Source organism: Pinus tabuliformis, chromosome 4_2 (assembly GCF_031772625.1).
Source record: "Pinus tabuliformis cultivar Carrire ecotype Pingquan chromosome 4_2, CPIR1, whole genome shotgun sequence".
In the NCBI taxonomy this organism is placed as follows: domain Eukaryota; kingdom Viridiplantae; phylum Streptophyta; class Pinopsida; order Pinales; family Pinaceae; genus Pinus; species Pinus tabuliformis.
This window is the reverse complement of record NC_142304.1, coordinates 1,009,397,348-1,009,419,508: the sequence shown is the minus strand read 5'-3', so window position 1 is coordinate 1,009,419,508 and position 22,161 is coordinate 1,009,397,348.

Sequence of the window (22,161 nt, the reverse complement as noted above, 5' to 3'; positions counted from 1 at the left end):
TTCCCATAATCATGTAAGTGGAACTTCAACATGTACATCAGGGTAACCACAAATTATTTATCATATCTATACAATACAAGGTGATAGGAAAATATTTACATTATATACGTGAATGTACTAATATCAGGACCATTAGCATCGTATCTGCATATTTACCACAAAACGACGGTCATTACAACGCCTTAAAAATAGCCATAAGGCCTTCCTCTTTTGCAGCTCCCTTGAACGCAAGGGTTTAATTGAAAAACACATAGTCACTTTAAATATCTGTAGGCTGAGGTAGCCACTTCAAGCCCTTGAACTTAAAGATAATCAAATATTTGCAATTTGTTACAATAATAAGTCCATTATCCACACTCCTCATCTTAGAGTTGGGTAGAGAGGGAGAATACTTGATTGATGCCAACCTTGTAAATGAACAACTTTGCCTACTCATTGGTTGGACCCTCCACCACTAGTTGACACCACTAACACACACCAAAAGTCCAAGATACCCATAATACGTGCCCTACACCAAAGGCCTTAGACTACACCTCCATAAAATGTACCTTCAACTTTAGATGTCCCAAAATAGTAGTATCCTAACCCTAGCCTATTTGTTATATTTTTGTAACATTCTCCTTAACTAAAATTTGTTTTTAACTATTTAATCCACTTACCATATACTCTCTCTTGTTTGCACCCACCTAGTATACAAGAACACTTATGTTTTTAATACAACCAAGTTAAGAGGGCATGCTTCTTTCTTACACTTCAATGTTTTCAATACAACCAAGTTAAGAGCACATGTTTCCTTTTCAAATTTCAAAAGTATAACATGTCTATCTCTATAAACTAACAACAAACTCAGTGCATAAAAAAGGTAAGCTTAAAATTAAATTAAAACTAGATTATTATTATTATGATAAATACACCAAATATGGAAAAACTGTTTTCAAACACAACCATAAAAAAAGTGTTAGTTTATCAAATACAACTACAAACTTATTAAGTTAGACTAGATCCATCTTAACCCGGATCTATCAAGCATCAAGAGGGATCCAATCTCTCGATGAGCAGACCTCTTTTTTCGCGCTCGATAGATCCAGGTTAAGATGGATCTAGGCTAGTTATATAATACTATATAATATCTATATTTGTATCTATGTGTCTCTTTCTTATTCCCTCTCTCAATCTCACCCCCCAAACATACACACTCTCTCTCCATATCTATCTCTCCCTCCCTCCCTCTTCCTCTCTGCCTCACTCTCTTCCCTCTATCTCTCCTCTCCCCATTTCTCCCTTGTCACTTCCTCTCTCTCTCTCTACCTTTATCCCTCTATGTCTTTCTTCTTCACTCCCTCCCTCCCCCCCCCCCTCCAACTTCATCTCTATCTCCTCTCTCTCCCTTTCTCTCTCACTTCCCTCTCTCAACTAACTTTGTCCCCCTCCCATCACTCTCTCTCTCTCCCCGCTCCATCTTTGTGCCTCCCTCTCTCTCTCCCCCCTCTATTCTTCTCTCTCTCCCCTCTCTCTCTCCCCCCTCTATTCTTCTCTCTCTCCCCTCTCTCTCTTCCCACCTCCTTCTCTTTGTCTCCCCCCATCACTCTCTCACTCTCTCTTTCTCTCTCTCTCTCCATCGTTCATATTTGTCACTATCTCCCTCCCCCTCTCTTCCCTTCACTTTGCTTGCCATCATCACTTGGATCCTTAGTTAATATAGATCTATGTTGGTTGTTATTAATATTTTTATTATATAAATTTCACATCTTTAAATACAAACGTATTCTCATTTTTAATTTTATTAAAACCTTAATTTAATTTATATGAGAATAATTTTAGTACTAGTGAGGATCGAGGGTTTATATATATATCAAAACTAATTTTTTCCTATTAGCTTCAGATAGAAAATGTTATAAAATTAAATTAACTTAAAATATTTTTATTATGAAATACATTATGGTTTTTGGGCATATGCTATTGGTAAGCCATGGTATTGGCCCATGGTATTGTACCAAAGCCTATTTACAAGTTAATAATGTCCATGGTAAAGTGGGGGTGAATATCGATGGTTAAGAATCTTGTCATATTGTTATAAAATATTTAGATTGTGAAATAAGATATTATTTTCTGGCATGTGATATTAATAAGCCATGGTATTATCCCATGATATTGTAACAAAGCCTATTCACAAGTTCATAATATCAATGACAAAGCAGGGGTGAATATCCATGATTAAGAAGGCGAAATGCCATGATCAGGCCGAGGAAGACTGGTTGATGTTTAGAAGCAGGACCATGGAGAGCAACACAAATAACCCAGGAGCAATATGAGTAGAGGAATGTACACTATTGGTTTTACAGTGAGTAGTGTGCTTTGGTGGTCTGATGTACGGAGAAGCACACTCATTCAGGGCTTCAGTGGTGGCAGAGCGGGTGTCTTTTTTCTGAGGGTTTCAGATAGGCAGACAGAGGCCTCTTCTCTCAATGTCACTGGTAGCACTGGTTTGACATGCGGTCGGGAGCAGGGAGCCCTTGGCGCCCCCAACATCCTTAACCTCTCGCCTCCGGATGGATTTTCTTATCCAAAGTGGTTTTGGAGTGATCGCAAGACCCGTGAACGGGAAGCGATTTTACCTTTTTTGCAGCGATCCCATTCAATGTATAACACGTGGCAGTGGGACCGTTTGGAAAACCGCCTTGATCGCACGTTAAAAAGCAGCATGTGGGGTTGTGCGATTTTCATTTCTGCCATTGGATCTGTTGATTGAGATCAACGGTCAAGATTTTTTGGGCCTTTTTGTAGGGCCGGGGTACTATGTTCGGTTAGTCGTTCCTAGTCAGATGTTCATCTCCACCGTTGGTTTAAGATGTGGATTAGACCACGTATTTTTTGGAATTTTTAGTGAGTGTTGTTGCAGACAAATTATCGTTAAGCTTTCGTCTGCATGTTTTGGGTTGGTTTCCTTTCGGGTCTGTCATTCATTTGTTTTGGGTTAAAAAGTTCGTACCTTTGGTAGATAGCACCTTGGTTTTGTGTCCACTCTATGCGTGAGTGGTTGTAAATTATGTAAGTTATTTTTTGAATTATTGCTATAGAAGGTTCGTCTCTTGCACCAGCAAAAAAAATAATATCCATGATTAAGAATCCTGTCATATTCTTATAAAATAATTTGATTTTGAAATAAGTTATGTTTTTTGGGCATGTGATATTGATAAGCCATGGTATTGTAACAAAGTCTATTTCCAAGTTAATAATATCAATGGTAAAGTGAGAATGAATATCCATGGTTAAGAATATTTTCATATTGTTATAAAATATTTTGATTTTAAAATAAGTTATGATTTTAGAGCATGCGTTATTGATAAGCCATAGTATTAGTCCATGGTATTATAACAAAACCATTTTTTTACAAGTTAATAATATCCACTGTAAAGTGGGGGGTGAATATCCATGGTTAAGAATCTTGTCATATTGTTATAAAATATTTTGGTTGTGAAATAAGTTATGGTTTTGGGCTTGAGGTATTTATAAGCCATGGTATTGGCTCATGCTATTGTAACAAAAACTATTCACAAGTTAATAACAAAATCAAAATATAACAAATTGAATTTTATTATTTTGATTATTAATTGAGCCACCATTTAGATTTTTGCACTCATCCCAAGACTTTTGACTTTTATTATTAGTGTTATTACTATTATTATTTAACTAAGCCCATATTTAGAATTGTTTACATAATTACATTACACCTACACATCTACTCTATACTCTATAAATATTGTATTTATAGTTTTTTAGGGAGGGAAATTTTAACATTTTTGAAAAAAATCATCCTTAATTTTGATGTAACAAAGCCCTCCCAATTCCAATCTTCATTTACGTTCTAAAACAAGTAGTATATTTTAACTTTTCACAGGGATAAGGGAAAACAAGTATATATTTTCACTTTTCATAGGGCGGGAGGGGAAACAAGATTGAAGAGAGTTGTGAACTAAATTTTCACTTTAATAAGGCAGAAAGAAAAAAAGTAGCATATTTTCACTTTTGACAAGGCGGGAGGGAAAATGAGATTGAAGAAAGTTGACTGATATTGAACCCCACCATTGGATCTTCAGTCCATTAATGGCTCCCAAGTATGTTTCATTTCTAACCTCGCTGCATTTCCACCCCACTTTTAGTCTTCTTCCACATAGGGAGGAGTACACACACCTTAGATCTCTGGTTCAAAATTCACTATTTTTTTCATCGTTTCTTTTAAGTTTATGCTTTAATCTCTGTGCCGCACTTTGTTACTATTTGCAGGGATGGCATTAGCATTTGATGACTTTGGGAAGCTATTTATTATAATAAATAAGCGACATAAGACCCAAATGAGAGGCTTAGATGTTCAAAATGTCTAACATTGTGGTCACCAGGGATGTTATGAGAATACTGCACACCTCACTAGACTCCAATGGAATAAAAATGATGCTCTAGAACCTCTGCAGTGATGTCATTACTAGTAAGCTCCTATTCTTTTTATTCATTCTATATTTCTAGATCAATGAAACCGCCTTTAAATTATAAAAACTAGTAGAATTTACTTTAAAACTTGTATGATTCATAACTAAAAATTACTTAAACTTTCTGTAAACACTGAAATAAACCATTAAATTATGAAAAATAATAGAATTTACTTTAAAACTTATATGATTCATAACTAAAAATTACTTAAATAAAGACTAAAATAAGGCAATACTTTGCAATCTACTCACTCTTTCTCAAAACTCTGAAGCCCATCGAGCTAGATGCTCGGCATATGTTGACACCTTCCTACTAAAGCTCGTAAAATTGGTGATGCCTTCCTACTAAAGCTCTTAAGTTCAGGTGTCGTTTGGATCATTAGACATCTAAGGTGCATTAAGTGCATTTCAGCCCCTAGATTTGTATGTGCCATATTCCATCATGATGGTTCCATTTATAGGTGCATGTTGGTTTTCGTTGCGGGTAGTTCTCCTATTTTATAGGAGCTAGATTTTTAGGGCATCCATGTCAAACATAGCTACATGGTATTGGTCCATGCATGTAATATACCTAATAATTTTTGTTCACTTTGAGGATGTGGTACTTCAATTTACCACCCAAATTCACACAAAAATTGAATGCAAATTCACACAAATTTACGAATTCACACAAATTTATGAAGTAACTGAACTGAATTGTTTATGCTATTAACTATTTACTATTGAAAAGCATGAAACTATAGATTTATGGAACCTAAATACACACAAATATTACATTAATCACGAATCCATAAATCACAAATGCAGCTAGCACAAGCAGTTAGAGAGGCAACCTAAAAATCAATTCAGCCATGAAATAAACCATAAAAAATTAGTAATAATTTAGTACAATTCATATATACATTTAGGAATACTTATCTATCTAGAATTATTCAACAATTAGTTGCGAAAGAGTGAAGTAAGATCACAACCATATAACCGAAGATCAATCACACTTCATATTTTATTCGATCACTCGCTTCACCAGTGACATTACCACTATTTCACTTGATCTCACTATCCATTGTTAGTAATCTTTTTATTTGACAATAGACCACACGCAAGGGTATGCAGGCGTATTGTCTTACTATCCATAAGCATACCTGAAATATAATATCTTCATGAGTATAATTAATGGCCTTTACTATATTGGAGCTAAGCAGTTGCTAAATTGAAGATTAAGTTTTTCAAAGGATAGTGAGTAATTTCACTGCCTTGTTTTTTATTATAAATCTTCCTCCCAGACCTGTCCCTGAAATATAATATCTTCATGAGTATAATTGATGGCCTTTATTATATTGGAGCTAAGCAGTTGCTAAATTGAAGATTAATTTTTGCAAAGGATAGTGAGTAATTTCACTGCCTTTTTTTTATAAATCTTCCTCCCATACTTGTAGTTGTTCTTGGATGATAGGTACAGACAAAACAACATGATGCACTTCTTGTCTTCACATTATTGTTTGTCAAGTATATGCTTTGAAAAAGACATGATAGATCTTTTGACGATAAAAAATAAACACTTAATACTTGGTGAATTATCTGAAGAAGTGCCTTCGTGTTGTTGTGCACAAACTTATGGACAAGAACAAGACAATGAAAGAGAGTTGTAAAATTTGTTAGAACACAGATTTTCTACTAATCACTAGATCCATAACTAATGATCCCATAGTGTTATTTGATAATCATTCCTTCAAATAATGATCCTCATATGTCTCGGTGATCTAAAATCACCAGTAAATGACCTCAGTGAATTAATGAAGGTATTACAGACTCATGTGCTGGGGTGTGCCTATGTTATTTTATGCAACGGATCGATAAGATTGAAAAATACATAGACACTGAAATAGTAAGAAAAACACAGTAAGCAAACACATAAAACACAACAAATTTAATAAGGAGTCCACCCAATCCTCCTGGGCTATGTCTCCTGGTCCAGGCTTCAGTGGTGGCCTTTCTATTGTGTCTTAAAGCAGAGTTTTTACAATAAGGAGCTCAATTTGAGTCTCACTTAACGGATGATGATCAGTAGGATTGTACTTGGATCGCCCAAGTCTCTAGAGTACATAGACTCCCCTTACTGGATCTCGACCTCAATTGGTCTCAGTGGTATGAGTCCAATTTGGTACTCAATACCTGACAGATATACACAGAAGAGTTGCTTAAACCTCTCAAGCCTTCTTTGGAGTTCACAGACTCTCAAAATCTCTCTGTCTCTATCTACTCGATGCTACCTTTGCTCTACAGGTCAGCTCAGATTCTCTGTTCTCTGCAATTTGCTTCTTTCTTGCCTCTCGGCTTTCTGCTTCTCTTTATTTGCCTCTGTCTTTACTCTTTGTCTGTTCGTGGCTTAAAGCTAATCTGCTCCCTGACTTGCTTCCCGGCTCTCTAGATCTCCTACCTCTGCCCGCTGGAATTCCATGCTTTACGTCATCATCATTGTGTAACACTTCATAGAGAGGTGGCCACTTGTATCCTCATGAACTGAGTGCCAGTTCTCTTTGAACGATCGTTATTTCCATTGCTCCAAGATTGCCCGCGAAACTGATTCCTTTGCCAGCTCAATGGTCATGCTGGACCTCAAATCTTATATGACTCAACCTATTTCCCTGTTGAATCTGATCATCCATCGGATCATTTCTTCACCGTTGATATGGAGCCTCTAGATCATATGGTCTCCATCCATATCACATGGGTAAGTAGCCCGACCTTTACCCGCGCGATGTGAGCGGTTTTCTCTCTCATCCATTGGATGCGTGTCACCCAGTGTATGGCATTGGGTGGGACTCGGTCGAACTTGCTTACCACTTGAAGCCCTTCTGATATCCTACCGGTTTTAGTGCGGGACCCGCCTTCTGACGTAATCGAAGATTCCCATACGATTTTATGCTTTTCCTCATGACAAAGCACTTGGGGCTTTTCCTTCACTAAGGGGGATGCCCTACGATATGCGATTAGCGTTTTCAGAAAATACCTCTATTTTTGGATTTGGCCTCCCATTTGTCAATTTGTGCCAGTGCATGGTCACCATGGGCCAATGGTATGCGCGCTTTGACTGAGGGTCCTCGTTGTTCCGTGCTGACCACAAATTGCCACTGTTCAGAGGTTATTTCTAATAAGCTCTGTAACCATAAGAATTTGAAGCTTGACATAATTTGAAACAGTTATGAAAACTTAGAGAATGTTTAAGGATCCAATTTGGATCACCACCTTCCCACTGAAAAAGCTTTTGGACCACCAAAAGTTGGTATTCAAGCATTGACTAAGTGAGGGTATAGCTATCTCACTTGTCCAAACTCTATCCATTTTGCACTGCTTGGCTTTGGACCCTTGAGTCCAATCCTGAGGTACTCAATATCTCCCCTACGCATCGTCCTAACCTTTTTGTCTAGAACTGTATCTTCCTGCAATTCATTGAGATATTCAAGTAACAGATCATTAATAGAAGGCAATTGACTCTGCTCTTTAATAGAAGGCAATTAATGAAAGTTCAAATAGTCTCAAGCTATCTGCATTAATGACTGAGTAGATGTGCATGTAAGCTGGTAAATCAAGGGGAAAAGCATTCTCACCAATTTTCTCAAGTATCTTGAAAGGTCCATACCTTATTGGCTTTAGCTTTTTACCTTCACCTTGCATTCTGCCTTTGCTGATATACAGCCAGACTTGATCACGAACTTGGAAACTATGCTCCATCCAATGCTTGTCATGCCTTGCCTTGTCTTTGGCTTGGCTCTTTTCGAGTTGTTCCTATATCACCCAGTGAATCTCTTGGATTTTGTCAATGAACTTGGTTGCCTTGTCCACATCACTGTGTCCACAACTGCTATGTCTTTACTAAAGAAAAAATCCAAGGGAGAAATTGGTGTGAAACCAAAATAGGTATCAAAAGGAGGTCTTTGTGTAGAAGAATGTTTTTCTCGGTTGTAAGCATGCTGCACATAACAAAAATGTTCATCCCAAAGTTTGGGATGCTTGCTGCAATAGCCCGTGAGAAACTGGATCACTGTCCTATTGACCACTTCTGTCTGGCCATCTATCTGTGGATGAAAGGTTGTGCTTTTCTTCAATTTGGTGTCCATCAGTTCCCACAGACTTGACCAAAACTTCCCAACAAATTGGGAATCTCGATCGAATACAATGGAAGTGGGTAATCCAAAATTAACCCATACATGCTGAAAGAACAACTTTGCAATTTGTTCAGTTGTAATCTATTTATTACAAGGTATCAAAAGACACATTTTGCTAAATTTATCCACAACAACATATAAATAGTCATGACCTTTCCTATATTTAGGCAGTCCTCCAACAAAGTCCATGGAAATACTTTCCCAAGGCTGACAAGGAACTGGTAGTCGAGTGTACTGTTGAGCAGTAAAAAGAGTCTTTTTAACCTCTATTTACCCTACATTAATTATGAATCCAGGTGCAATTTGTTATCTCAAGAGTGTACTCAGTCTGAGGTGGTCACTTTTCAAGAGTAATGCTAGTAGTATAGTGATTTTACAAAAGTAAACAAATGCTGGAAATAACTCTAAATGGAATGGCAATAAACATAGATAATTCACTCAAGAAACTACAACAATCATCAGTGAAGGAGGCAGTAATGAAAACTCTTTCCTTTGTAAAAATATGCAAATGAAAATCAATCAAAGGGAAGATCTCCAATCTGGGAGACATCAATAGTCAATGTTCGCTATAGTTGCAGATCATTCTATTCACACCAAAGAAAATACTTGAAATGACAATTCAATTAACAGAAAAAGGAACAACAACTAATCTATTGAAAAGACAAAACAACAAAGCTTAACCTACAGGAATGAATTAAGCAACAATCATAACTGAAAGGAACTGAATAGCATTCTTTAACTAGTAAATGAATTGAGCAACAATCCAAGAATGGAATGACAAACCTAAGCAAGTCTATGCAATATTGAACAACAAACTTTATCAAATGTAAACACACAGTGAATCTAGAATGATGGAATTAGTAATCTTCATTTAGCATAATAAGTATTAACCAAAGTTATAAGGGAACAACAATTGCAGTTGTAATGGAACAGTAATCCGAATGAACAACGATCACAATTATAGGTAAACCGTAGCTAAATGAACAACAATACTAATTTGTAAATGCACAATAGTGTTACTCTGTAAATGAACAGTAATATCAATATGTAAATGAAAAACAATGTCAATATGTAAATGAACAACAATGTCCAAATTAGACAACGTGATATAATTTCGGAATGAACAACATAACATTTTCAGTTGCAAATAATAATCTTACTATTCAAATATGCAAATAGAACAAGTAAATGAAATGTCAATGAACAACAAATTACTGAATAGAGCAAGTAAAGGAAATCAAACCACACACGACTTGTAATCGGAAAATAATGATACAGAAAGCAAGTGATCCACCAGGACCGGGCCCTTAGCCACCAAGGATGCACTGCTGCGGTTACTCCAAAATCAGATGATGGAACAACAACGAAGTTTATGTATTAATCATAAAAACAGAGTTACAGTGATCGCTCTTTAAAGAGAGTTGATGATCAAAGTTCAGATTGCAACATAATATTTTATAAATCAACAATAATCCACCCCCTGGGCTACCAACGCTGTCCCTTTTTATAGTGGCCATGCGGAAATATAAAAAATACAGATATCCTTAAGGTAGCGATCCCTCATGGTCCAAGGATCTTGAGGGATTTTCCATATCTCTAATATTCAGTTATCTTTTCGTCCTCTCGCGCTGATATTGCATTTCTTCTTCCTTTTCCTAGCCCATGCGCTCCAATCTCGATTTCCTCATTTGGATGCGGTTTCCTGTCAAAGGGAGAGCAGTTGGTTTTGCCTTATCTTTCCTCCGAAATGGCGATCTTCCATTTTCTTCATTTTCTGCATAGAAAAAGGAAATAATTAGTCATTTCACATTAATCACAAATACCCTTAACTTTATCATAATCCTTTACCATTTGCCCATCTTAGAATGAAAAGAAGTTATGAATTAAAGGAAAAGATAGAGAAATAAGTGGCAATTACATACCTTTTCTAATGCTCAACACACCCCCCTGCTTACCCTTTTTCATACCCTGATGAAAACATTGTAATTGGCATGCAAGGTAGTTAGGGAATAGGCTGGAGAAGGATTTTAAGTCAGTGGTATAAAACCATGATTTCTAGCTAGGACTTCAAAAATATGCCATGTCTAACCTTCAGGCAACTCATATAAGGCTCTATATCTTGGTGTAGGATACCAGATGATTGGACTTCGAAACCTACAGCCTAACCAAGATGGGCCTTCTCTCAATATGAGGTCACCATAGATAACCAAGTGGTCAGCAACTAGCTTAAAATTCTCATAATTAAATGGCTCTCTGTTTTGGATATTCCGATTAGAAGTCTGGTATTGGAATTTGGTTGCTGCTATGGCAAGGTCTTTGATGGTTAGGAAGTGTTCTACCCCTTGCCGGATGACTTTTGTGTGAATAGGTCCTAATGTCTGGATCACACCCTTCGTTCTCATTAAGCTCATGTGTTTATTCCATAGTTGCAATGGGTTTCGAGGTTCACCCCTTACCCAAAGATCTAACCCATTCTCTTGTCTCTGGAAGGTATTGTAGACTTTAAGACATTTTATCTGGTTAACAACAAAAGAGATAAATGCCTAAAGCTGGATATCACCCACAAAAGGGCTAGGGTTCTTTTCTGTTTCTCCATCCAATACAATATTATGTAAATAAAACTCACATAACAATAGTTGGACTTTCACCCCATAATGCTTACAATAGTTTATGAAATCATCAATGGCTTTTATCTCTATAGGAACCCCTACCTTGACAGCCTTAATTTTCAATTGTAAATATCTTTCCATCAAAAACAAAGCATAGTTTTTGGTGGGTGCCCTAGATGTTAGAACATCAGTATACAGAGAACATAAGGTATCCATTTGATTCATAACTGTGTCTAGTATATGGGTTACCTTTTTAACTTTTTCCTCAGCCCTTCGCCATCCATCGAAGGCCTCGCTTTCCGATGAATTGATGTTCTTTAGTTGCTGTTGTAACCTCTGATATTTCTCTTAACGAACAATTTCCTCCGTGAGCTTTTCTATTGTTTGTTGGGCCTATGCCAGATATTTATGCAGTTTTACTATCCTTGGGTCATTATCCATCATGACATTTTTGGGCTGGAGATCTACTTGGATCTCCTTATTGCAACATCTTGTTTTTATAGTCTGTGTTTCCTTCTCATGCACTGTTTGATTGGAGGACAATGCCTCTATTTGGACTTCCTTATCACAGACTGGTGTGTTTTCTGTTTGTGCTTCTACATTTGTGACAACCACATGTTGTTCCCTGCGGTCTTGAATAATAATGGGTTTGAATTAAGTCCTTTTGGTTTTCTTCTTATTGGTTTTTGCCTGGGTGGCTACACGCTTTGCCCTAGGGGTTCTTTTTGAATTCTTCCCCATTTTTAGGACCCTTATTTATTGGTGAAGTTGTTTAATAACATTAAGTAATCTCTGTTGTTCCTTTTGCAACTTTTTAATTTCGTTTGTTTTCTTAGAAGGAACAATGGTTTGTTTTCTTGGGCCTAGGCTTTGTGCTTTAGGGAGTGTACCCTCCCTTGGCCAATTTCCATATTTCCTGTTTGGAACACTTCTTTATTGTTCTCATCCTGCTGATTAGGTTTTTCAGGGGGAGGAAACCCTGGTTTGTTCTTCTGTTTCCTGGGCAGCTTCTTCTTCTACTTCTTCTTCATCGTTCATTTCTTCGGGTGTACTCTGACTGGGAGCAGAGTGTTCCTAAGATTGTTCTTCTTCCTCCTCCTCATCACCCACCTCCCCAGATATGATCTTATCATGAGCAGAGTGTTCCTAGGATTGTTCTTATTCTTCCTCCTCATCACACATCTCCTCAAATGCACTCTTATCATGAGCAGAGTGTTCCTGCGATCCTTCTTTGGTATCGGGGTTGAGTGGGCTATGGGGTTGGACATACTCACCCATATTGGCAAATATTTGGGCCAATTCATCTTCTTGCAGAGGGTTTTGCAATGGGCTTTGGTTGCGTTGCTCTGCTTCTTCCCCTTCTTCCTAACCGGATTGCTCAGTTTCCTCTTCTAGTTATTCTTCTTCATTTTCCCCTGCTTCAAGTTGTGGGGGTTTCTCGTCTTCTGAGCCGTGTATTTCTACAGGCTGGTTACTGTTTCCTTGGGAATTTCCTAGTATTCCTCTGCTTCTTGCCAATCTGAGAGATTGTCTTCGTTTCGGTGGTCTAATTGTTGTGCTAGCAATGTGTTTTCGTTTTGGGGTTGGTAAAGCCAATCCCTCATCTATCGAGAAAATCTATTCTTCCCAACTACTCTACTGTTCGGCAAGGCTGCAACTAACTATCAATCAAATTAAGCCATACTAGCTTACTACTGATTCTACATGGCGAGATTTTCTTGTACTTCGGGCAACATCATGCAATAAAAAATTTAAGTACACAGGCAAATTCACAGCACATTTTTTCTTTAATACAACTAAAAGTTTGAGATGGCGTGGTCTTACCACATCTTTTTTTCCATCGCAAGTGATGTAGCTTTGAATAATTCTAGCCAATTCGCCCAAGGCTCTCCCAGGGTTGCCGGCAGGACTCCTTTTCCTTTGACAGTAAGGTTCTGCCCTTCATCCTGAAAGATGGTTATAGCATCTTGCAGTCTCACTTTTTCTAGGGTCCATAATGGTCCAACGGCTAGAAGTCTCGAAACTTCATCAATTATCTCATCTGTTACTGATATTTGTCTCCCACTCACCTTGGAATTATCTTCCTGCAAATTCTGCAGAAATTCAACTGCCACCGTCTCGTTAGATTGCTGTAGACAGTTAAGGTAGGCTATCCATCCTTCCCTTACTAAGATTTCATGTGCATTATGAGAAACCATTAACACCTGTGGCTTGCTGTGAATTGATCTGCCTCCCATGCTGTTTAAGCTTAGCATACTGTAAAAAACACAGAGATGTCGATGGAACAACTAGCTGTTCAAATTTTAGCTCACTGTTAAAAAAAACATAGAGGAGACAATGGAACAGCACGCTGTCAAACTTTAGCTTACTGTTAATGTTTACAAAGCAAAACGCAGAAATTGCGTTGGAACAGCAAGCCATGCATGTTGGGAAATACAATACCATCAGACTTGCTATTCCTGAGTTTTGATGGAGTCATAATATCTCCAAATAATGAGTTAACACATATGCTAGTGAATTATGGAGATCACCCGCGCCCCCCTGAATTGTGATAGGCCGCCCTCGGCCGTGAAATAAAGGAGCAACATGCTGAATTGCAATCGTACAGTGGAATAAAGGAACATCATATAGATATATGACATGTTTACAAAATGAGCAGATTACTGAAATCGAGGCTTATAATGGAAATCGATAATAAATATGGAAATGCCGTGATATGATGCGAAAAATAGAGGATAGGACAACTGACGTAAGTAAAAGTTCTTATGTGTTCATTATCCACTTTAGCCATTATGATTGATTTATAAATGATTTTCATGTATCAATGGTTCGAAAGGGTTATATAACATAATCTCATTTGAAATCACTATAAAGAAATAAGAAGAAGGGTTTATAATGACTATTGGTGTACAAAAATTATGACTTTAATACCATCAATAGAGCTCTATTGCGCACAGGTGTCCATAACCTTGACAGAGTTGCTTATTTCACCCTTGGAACCATAATCCTTTGTGTATGCCTAGGAAAGTGCTGTGGATGTCAGAATGGAGGGCATTCTGCTGGCTTGGTAACCAGATGAATCACAATGCCATTCACTAGAAAGGAGTGAAAGGTGAGCAAGCCGGCTTGTGATGAGACCTCATGTTCCTAGGAATTTTTATTTTTCTGATGTGCCTCTTGGATCATATCCCTAGTGTGGTGGCCATAGTGAGAATGTCACTTCACTTTCTTCCTTATGATCATGGTAGGCTGGCTCTTGATGAGACCCACTATCCTTCATCTCATAAATCATGTTAGTAATCATATAGATATGTATCTTTTATTTCTCTTCTTTTCTTTTATGTAGCACTTTCCTATTTATATATAGAGGGTGGCTCAACACTCCTTAAGAGTAGGAATGGTGGAAGAAGTCTGAACATCCCAATAGAGGAAAATATGCCCTTATTCTTATTCAATAATAATGATCAAAGAGAATTATGGGGATTTAAAAAGAACCATCATGATAAAAATAATCAATCAAATTGGTGGTAGTGAAAGTAAAGACAACAAAGTGATATAAATAGTTGTGTCCTTTCCTCTTTTCCCTTATCAATTCAAAGCAATTTCTTTAAAGATAACGATTTTTCTTTGGTTTTCTAATTTTAGTATCCTCTAGTTTTTGTATTCTTGCATAAATGTATAGCTGTGCCTTAAATGACCATCACTCACAAAAAATCCTCTTAATGGTGAAACACACATACACACAAAAAGAAGAAAAATGCACTAAAAAAGTAATGTTCTTTAGATGGAACAACTGATGTTTCTTTAAAGGGATAGCAAAATAGTATTTTCACACAAAAACTGCAATTCCTTTAAGAGGAACGACAAGAAAAAGGGAAAAGAAAGCACACTCAAAATTTTTGTTTCTTAAGAGGAACAACAGCTGTTCCTTAATCGGAACAACAAATAAAGCAAGCGCGAAATAAAATGATGAAAATGCGGAAATGCTATTCCTTTGGAAAGGAACAACAAAAATGCAAGAGCGCTATTCCTTCGGAAAGGAACAACAAAAGACAGAAATGTTGTTCCTTCGGAAAAGGAACAACAAAAACAAAGGTGTTGTTCCTTCGGAAAGGAACAACAAAAAACGAAAGTGTTGTTCCTTTGGAAAGGAAAAACAAAAAAATGAAAGTGTTGTTCCTTCGGAAAGGAATAACAAAAATGTGGAAGTGTTGTTCCTTCAGAAGGAACAGCAAAACGTAAAGTGTGTTCCTTCATAAAGGAACAACAAAAAGGCGGAAATGTTGTTCCTTCGGAAAGGAGCAACAAAATGCAAAAGTTTTGTTCTTTCAGAAAGGAATAGAAAAATGGCGAAAATATTGTTCCTTCGGAAATGAGCAGCGAAATTCTAAAGTGTTGTTCCTTCGGAAAGGAATAGCAAAAATATGAAAATGTTGTTCCTTCAGAAAGGAACAACAAAACGACGAAAATGTTGTTCCTTCGGAAATGAACAACAAAATGCAAAAGTGTTGTTCCTTCGAAAAGGAACAACAAAATGACGAAAGTGTTGTTCCTTCAAAAAGGAACAACAAAATGTAAAAAAAAAGCAGAAATGCAAAAATCTGTACAGAAAGTAATTTATACAAGAAGAATACAAAAAGTTATGTAAAAAATTTAAAAGTGATGAAGTTACTTAGTAAACCAAAGCCAAGGAAGAATTATTTTCCTCATCAAGAATGTGTATATCAGAATCTTCCCGGAGTTGCTGGTAGAAGGATTCCCGAGTAAGCGGTTTATGGTACAATCGTACTTGGTGGCCATTTGCTTTAAAGGTATGTCCAAATCCATCAATAGTAGTCAAAGTAATAGTGCCATTGTCGTGCACTTTCTGGATTCATACGGTCCAAGCCATCGAGTCTGAAGTTTTCCCAGAAAATCCTGAAACCTAGAATCGTATAAGAGTGCCCAATCTCCTTCATGGAACATTTTCTTTCTGATCAGGGCGTCATGCCATTTTGCTCTCTGCTGTTGGGTTAATGAAGTGTGTTGAAGAGCCGAGAGCCTAATTTCATCTAGCTCATTAATTTGTTGTAATCTATTAGTCTAGGCCTCATTTAAATCCAGACTGACCTCCTGTGCTGTTCTTAATGTTTGTGTTTTGAACTCTATTGGAAAAATGGGTTCATTTCCAAATACTAGCTGATATGGTGAATAATTTGTGGTGTTTCTCCATGTTTTTCGGTATGCCCAAAAGGCTTCTGGAAATATTGAAGCCCAATCATGTCTGTGTGATGCAATGGTCTTTATTAATATTGCCTCTATCACTTTATTTGTGCTCTCTACTTGTCCATTTTCCTGTGGGTGATACGAAGTGGTAATTTTGTGCTGAATGTGATAATTTTTTAACGTTGCAGCAATTTTATTACCTGCAAACTGTGGTCCTTCGTCCGTGATTATGTCTCTTGGGAAGCCATATTGCACAAATATTTGGAACAGGAAATGAATCACAGAGTCCTCTGTAGCTCTTGGAGGTGCCTATGCTTCAACTCATTTGGTAACATATTTTGTTGCTACCAGAATATATGTTTTCTAGTTTGATGATGGGTTGATCGGACCAACAAAATCGAGCACCCAACGCTCAAATGGTTCGATTACTAGCTGTGGATTTAAAGGCATTTCGTCGAACTATCCAAGGCGTCGGGATCTTTGGCAACTGTCACAGGCTTGAACAAATCTCTTCGCGTCTTTAAAGATTGTGGGCCAGTAATACCCTGTTTGCAGAACTTTGTGACCAGTTCTTCGATTTGCGAAATGTCCGCCACATGGTCCATCGTGACAGGCTTTCAGAATGTCAAATATTTCATCTTCATGGATGCATATTCTGATGTGCATATTTGACCCTATGTGAAATAGGTAGCCCCAATCCAAGAAAATCGTGTGCTACATTGCACAATTTGTTTTCGTTCATTGGGGGTCAGATGCTTTGGTAATTTTCCTACTGCTAAATAATTTGCAACATTAGCATACCACGGTGTCTTGACAGTAACAACAAATAAATGTTCATCTGGAAATTGATCTTTGACTGCTACTGCGTCTATTGGCTTCGACATTCATGAGAGAAAATCAGCTACAGGATTCTCTTTCCCAGGTCGATCTTTTATTGTGATGTCAAATTCCTGTAATAAAATCAACCATATTTTTACTCTACTATTTGTAATAGGTTTATTTGCTAAATATTTTATGGCAGAGTGATCTGTATATAAAACAACAAGATATCCAGTGATATAATGCATAAATTTATTTACAACATGTAGTACAACTAAGAATTCTTTTTCAGTAATAGTATAGTTTAGCTCAGCAGGAGACAAATTCTTGCTGATATAATAGATTGCATATGGTTTTTTGTCTTCTTCCTGCCCAAGGACTACTCTAATAGTTGTGTCTGAAGCGTCTGATGAAATTTGAAATGGCAGGTCCCAATTTGGGCCTCTGAGCACTGGGGCTGTTGACACAAGCTTTCTCAGATCCTCAAAAGCACGGTCACATTTATCTGTCCAAACAAAATCAACATTCCTTGTTAGTTTTTATAGAGGTGAAACTATTTGAGAAAAAATTTCCATAAATCTCCTATAATAACAAAAAAATCCAAGAAAACTGTGTACCTCTATCTATGTGGTAGGAGTAGGTATTAGAAAAATCATTTGAATTTTGGGTGGATCTACCTGTATTCCAGCCGCTGAGATATAATGACCTAGGATGAGTCCTTCAGTCATCATCATATAGCACTTTTCATGGCTCAAGCAGAGCCTAGTGGCGATACATCGTTGCAGCACCTTTTCTAGTGTGTGTAGTGCTGGGTCAAAATCATCTCCGTATGGTGTGAAATCATCCTTATATACTTTGAGCCCTTCATTTACTAAATCTGAAAATATGTTGAGGATGGCCCTTTGAAATGTGGCAGGGGCATCGCATAGGCCACAGGGTAGGACTCTGTAGGAAAATGTTCCTCACAGACAGGTAAAAGTAGTTTTGCCTTGGTCTTCAGGGGCAATCTGAATCTAATAGTATCCACTGAAGCCATCCAAGAAAGAAAAGAATTTATTTCCTGCTAATGTATCTAATACCTGATTAATGAATGTAAGGGGAAAGTGGTCTTTCTAGGTTGCTTTGTTTAATTCTCTATAATCTACACAAATCCTCCACTTTCCATTCTTCTTTGGCACCACAACTAGCAAAGAGACCCACTTGCTATTAGAGATAGGATAAATAAAGCTTACATCCAAAAGTTTTTGTAATTCAACTTTCACAATGTCTTTCAGGTGAGGGTTGAGTCTCCATTGGGGTTGGCGAACAGGTCTAATATCTTTTTCTGTATAAATGTGGTGCGTACATAGCTGGGGATGAATTACCTTCATGTCTAGATAATCCCATGTAAAAGCTTCCTTATATTTTCTTAGTATTTGGACTAGCTTTTCTTCTTGTTTAGGAGTTAGGTTATTATTGATGTTCAAGGTTTTCTATCATGTGACATTGTACATGGGATCTAGGCATAGAAAATTTTAGGGGCGAATGTTCGCCCTTTGTCAAAATTAAGGGGTTTTAAATTTTTAGTGGGCCAATATTTTGTATCATAGTACATCTTTACAAATCACATCAAATAGCCCACCTTATTTTAAGGGAGAGGGTAAAAAAGGTAAATTTAGCCCTTGAAATTAGGAGTTACAACCTTCCATTCGCCCATTTTCAAGAATAGGTTTTATTTAAGTGAATCCACTCGCCCATTTTCAAGAATAGGTTTTATTTCAGTGAATCCTATGGGCCAAAGGCCCAAATACCATATTTATAAAAGAGGTATGGTAAATTAATAAAAATATAAATAAATGAGAGGTATGGTAAATAAATAAAACATTTTTTATATTTACTCCATAACTCACCTTATATACATGCAAGGGTGTAAACAAATAAAAGTATAAGTAAAGTGGAGGTATGGTAAATAAATAAAAATATAAATAAACCAGACGCATGGTAAATAAATAAAACCTCTTTTTATATTTAGTCCATAACCCTCGTTCTATTTATGAAGGCTCAAGAAAGAGGTTTTATTTAAGTGAATCCTATGGGCCAAATACCATATTTCTAAAAGAGGTATGGTAAATTAATAAAAATATAAATAAACGAGAGGTATGGTAAACAAATAAAACATTTTTTATATTTACTCCATAAGTCACCTTATATTTACCAACACTCAAAAAATGCATTATATTTTGGTGAAACCTATGGGAAAAATACTATGGGACAAATACCATGGACTAGATTGTTATTAATACCATGCAAAAAAACATTATTAACCCTGATATTAGTATTAATAAAAATAAAAATGGCACATGGTATTGACCCATAGTATTCACCTGGAATGTAGCTTATTTAAATGGGGGAATTAAACCAGCATAGATCCATCTTTACTTTGGATCTACTAACCCTCGAGAGGTATCAAATATCGTGATATGTAAACTAGCATAGAGTGAAAAAATATTTGATCCGATCAAGATTAAAAATGGATGTTGTAATTTAATGTATGTTAAACATTTTAGCTTGGTTAAAATAAAAAATAAAATAAAAATCAACTATTAATCTTATTAATTTTTATAAATTACTAATAGTAATTTTTAAGCTCCAGGTTTATGATAACCCATGGTATTGACGCATGGTAGTACCATGGTATTCATGTGAGCATAGACTATTTAAAGGGGAATTCTATCATCTTAGATCCATCTTAATTCTGGGTCTACCAAGTGCTCAGAGGGATAAATAGATTTCATCCCCCTAAGAGTGGTAGATGTGGAGTTAAGATGGATATAGGTTGGTTTTTATGATAATGACAATATTAAATAGACTTAGGAAATAATATTGTAAAAACATCTTAAGGTGAATGGTTAAAGCATAGACATTGGACAAGTATATTTGTATACTTCTATTTTAAACTGAAACAAATCCAGGGCTAAAAGGAATGGATTGATTGCACTAGTCATCCTTCTATAACTTTCCAACATATGCTGGAGTAAACATATTGTAATTTGGGTAATTTTTCTAATTGAAAACAGGAACATACTTGTGTATTGACAAGGTGGTTACGAGGTCCCTAGAAGTGATGAATTTGAATTTTTCTTGGTTTTATATATAGTATTAGGTTTTTTCTCATGCTTTCTGTGAATGGAACCGATGAATTTTATCCTACACCCACTAGGTTATCGATATGTAATTTCGGTAATTTTGATTTCAAAGGATATTTTAAAGAAATGCAATGATTTCATTTGTGTATTCAATAAACACAAGATTTTATAATTGAGTAAAATATTCGCCATGCCTGTTGAGATATTCGCCAAAAAATTATATATACATATCATATTATTGATAAAATCGCCTTCCATTTTTCCTATATACCATGGAGATTCGCCCATTTATTATACATGTAAATTTAGGGGGGGGTTCTTAAATTTTTCCCTAGATCTGGGTTCAGCTTGATTAATGAAGTTGTTGATAACATCATTCTCTATTTGATCTTTAAAATTGAGGGCATCTTCTATGGTTAATGGGGAACTAATGTTTTCTGTGAGGTATGATACATGATGTTTATTAATTTTTATTATTGTTACACTTGGCTGGGATGGAGGGTATAAAGCCAGATTCTTGATATTACTCCCTCTAGTTATGGTCATACTAGCTTGTCAGAAACCAATATAAGCATCAACAATCGCAAGCCAAGGTTTGCCTAAAATTAACAAGTGTCCATCGAGTCGGTTTTTGGGGTTTATTATCAGAAAGTTGCCAGGATATTCCTGGGAATCAACAGATACCATGACATCATGTAGTGTACCTTCTGGCCTGACTACTGATCGGTTAGCCAGTTTAATAAGGTGGAGGTTGGTTCTACTCATGTAATGCCTAGCTTTTGACAAGTAGTGGCTGTTAAAATATTAATTGCAGCCCCTAAATAAACTAAGGAATTTGAAAAGGTTTTTCCATTGATTTTCACTATCACTATTGGATTTCCAGGGTCTTCATATTTGACAGGTGCTTCTCTTCCTGATAACAGATCAGATAAGGTGCCAACTACTTGGACTGTTGGGTTATTTGTTATTCTCCTCCTTGGTTTTTTTATACATAGCTCTTTAATGGTTTTTGCATATATTGGGATATCTTGGATAGCTTGGGGGAGTGGGATTTTTATATACAAATTCTCTAGTTCTCCCAGAATATCAAAGTCAGGATGTTCTATAGGGCGCGGTATGATTAATCCTTCTGGGAATGGTGGAGAAGATGTGGTTGCTTGGTCATGAGTCTGTTGTCTGACCACATCTTCTTGTTGTAATGGTTGTTTTGTGGGTAACTGATTTTCAACTTGAGCATGTTTGTCTCCCTCAGTTTCTATAATATGCCCAGACCTTAATTGAAGGTCATCGCACTCCCTTAGATCGGTTTCTAGTTTTGGTGTTTTGATTATTTGAACGGTTTGAACCTATCTGCTATTTGGTTTGGGTTGGGTTGGGCTGGGAGTTGCGGTCTTAAGTTGGACTGGGGATTTTGTTGTAGTGCTGGCAGTGTAGGTTGAGGGACTGGAATGGTTCTTGCTGGCTAATTCATTGGTCTTTGCTAGTTTGTCTACCAGGCTTGACTCTGCGAAGTGGGAGGGGACCATTGTGTTGGATATGCATTGTTTTGCCAATATGGTGGAGCGTAGGGAAAATTTGGCTAATTAGATTGGCTTGTTTGGTTCGGCCATGGAGATGATGAAGGAAATGGTTGTTGTGACCAATTTGAGAAGGGAGGTTGATTTTTCCACATTGTATTATATTGCTGAGCATGATATTGCGGAGGCTAGAAAGAGAAAAATGGATCGGAGGACATACCTAATTGTCGCGGCTG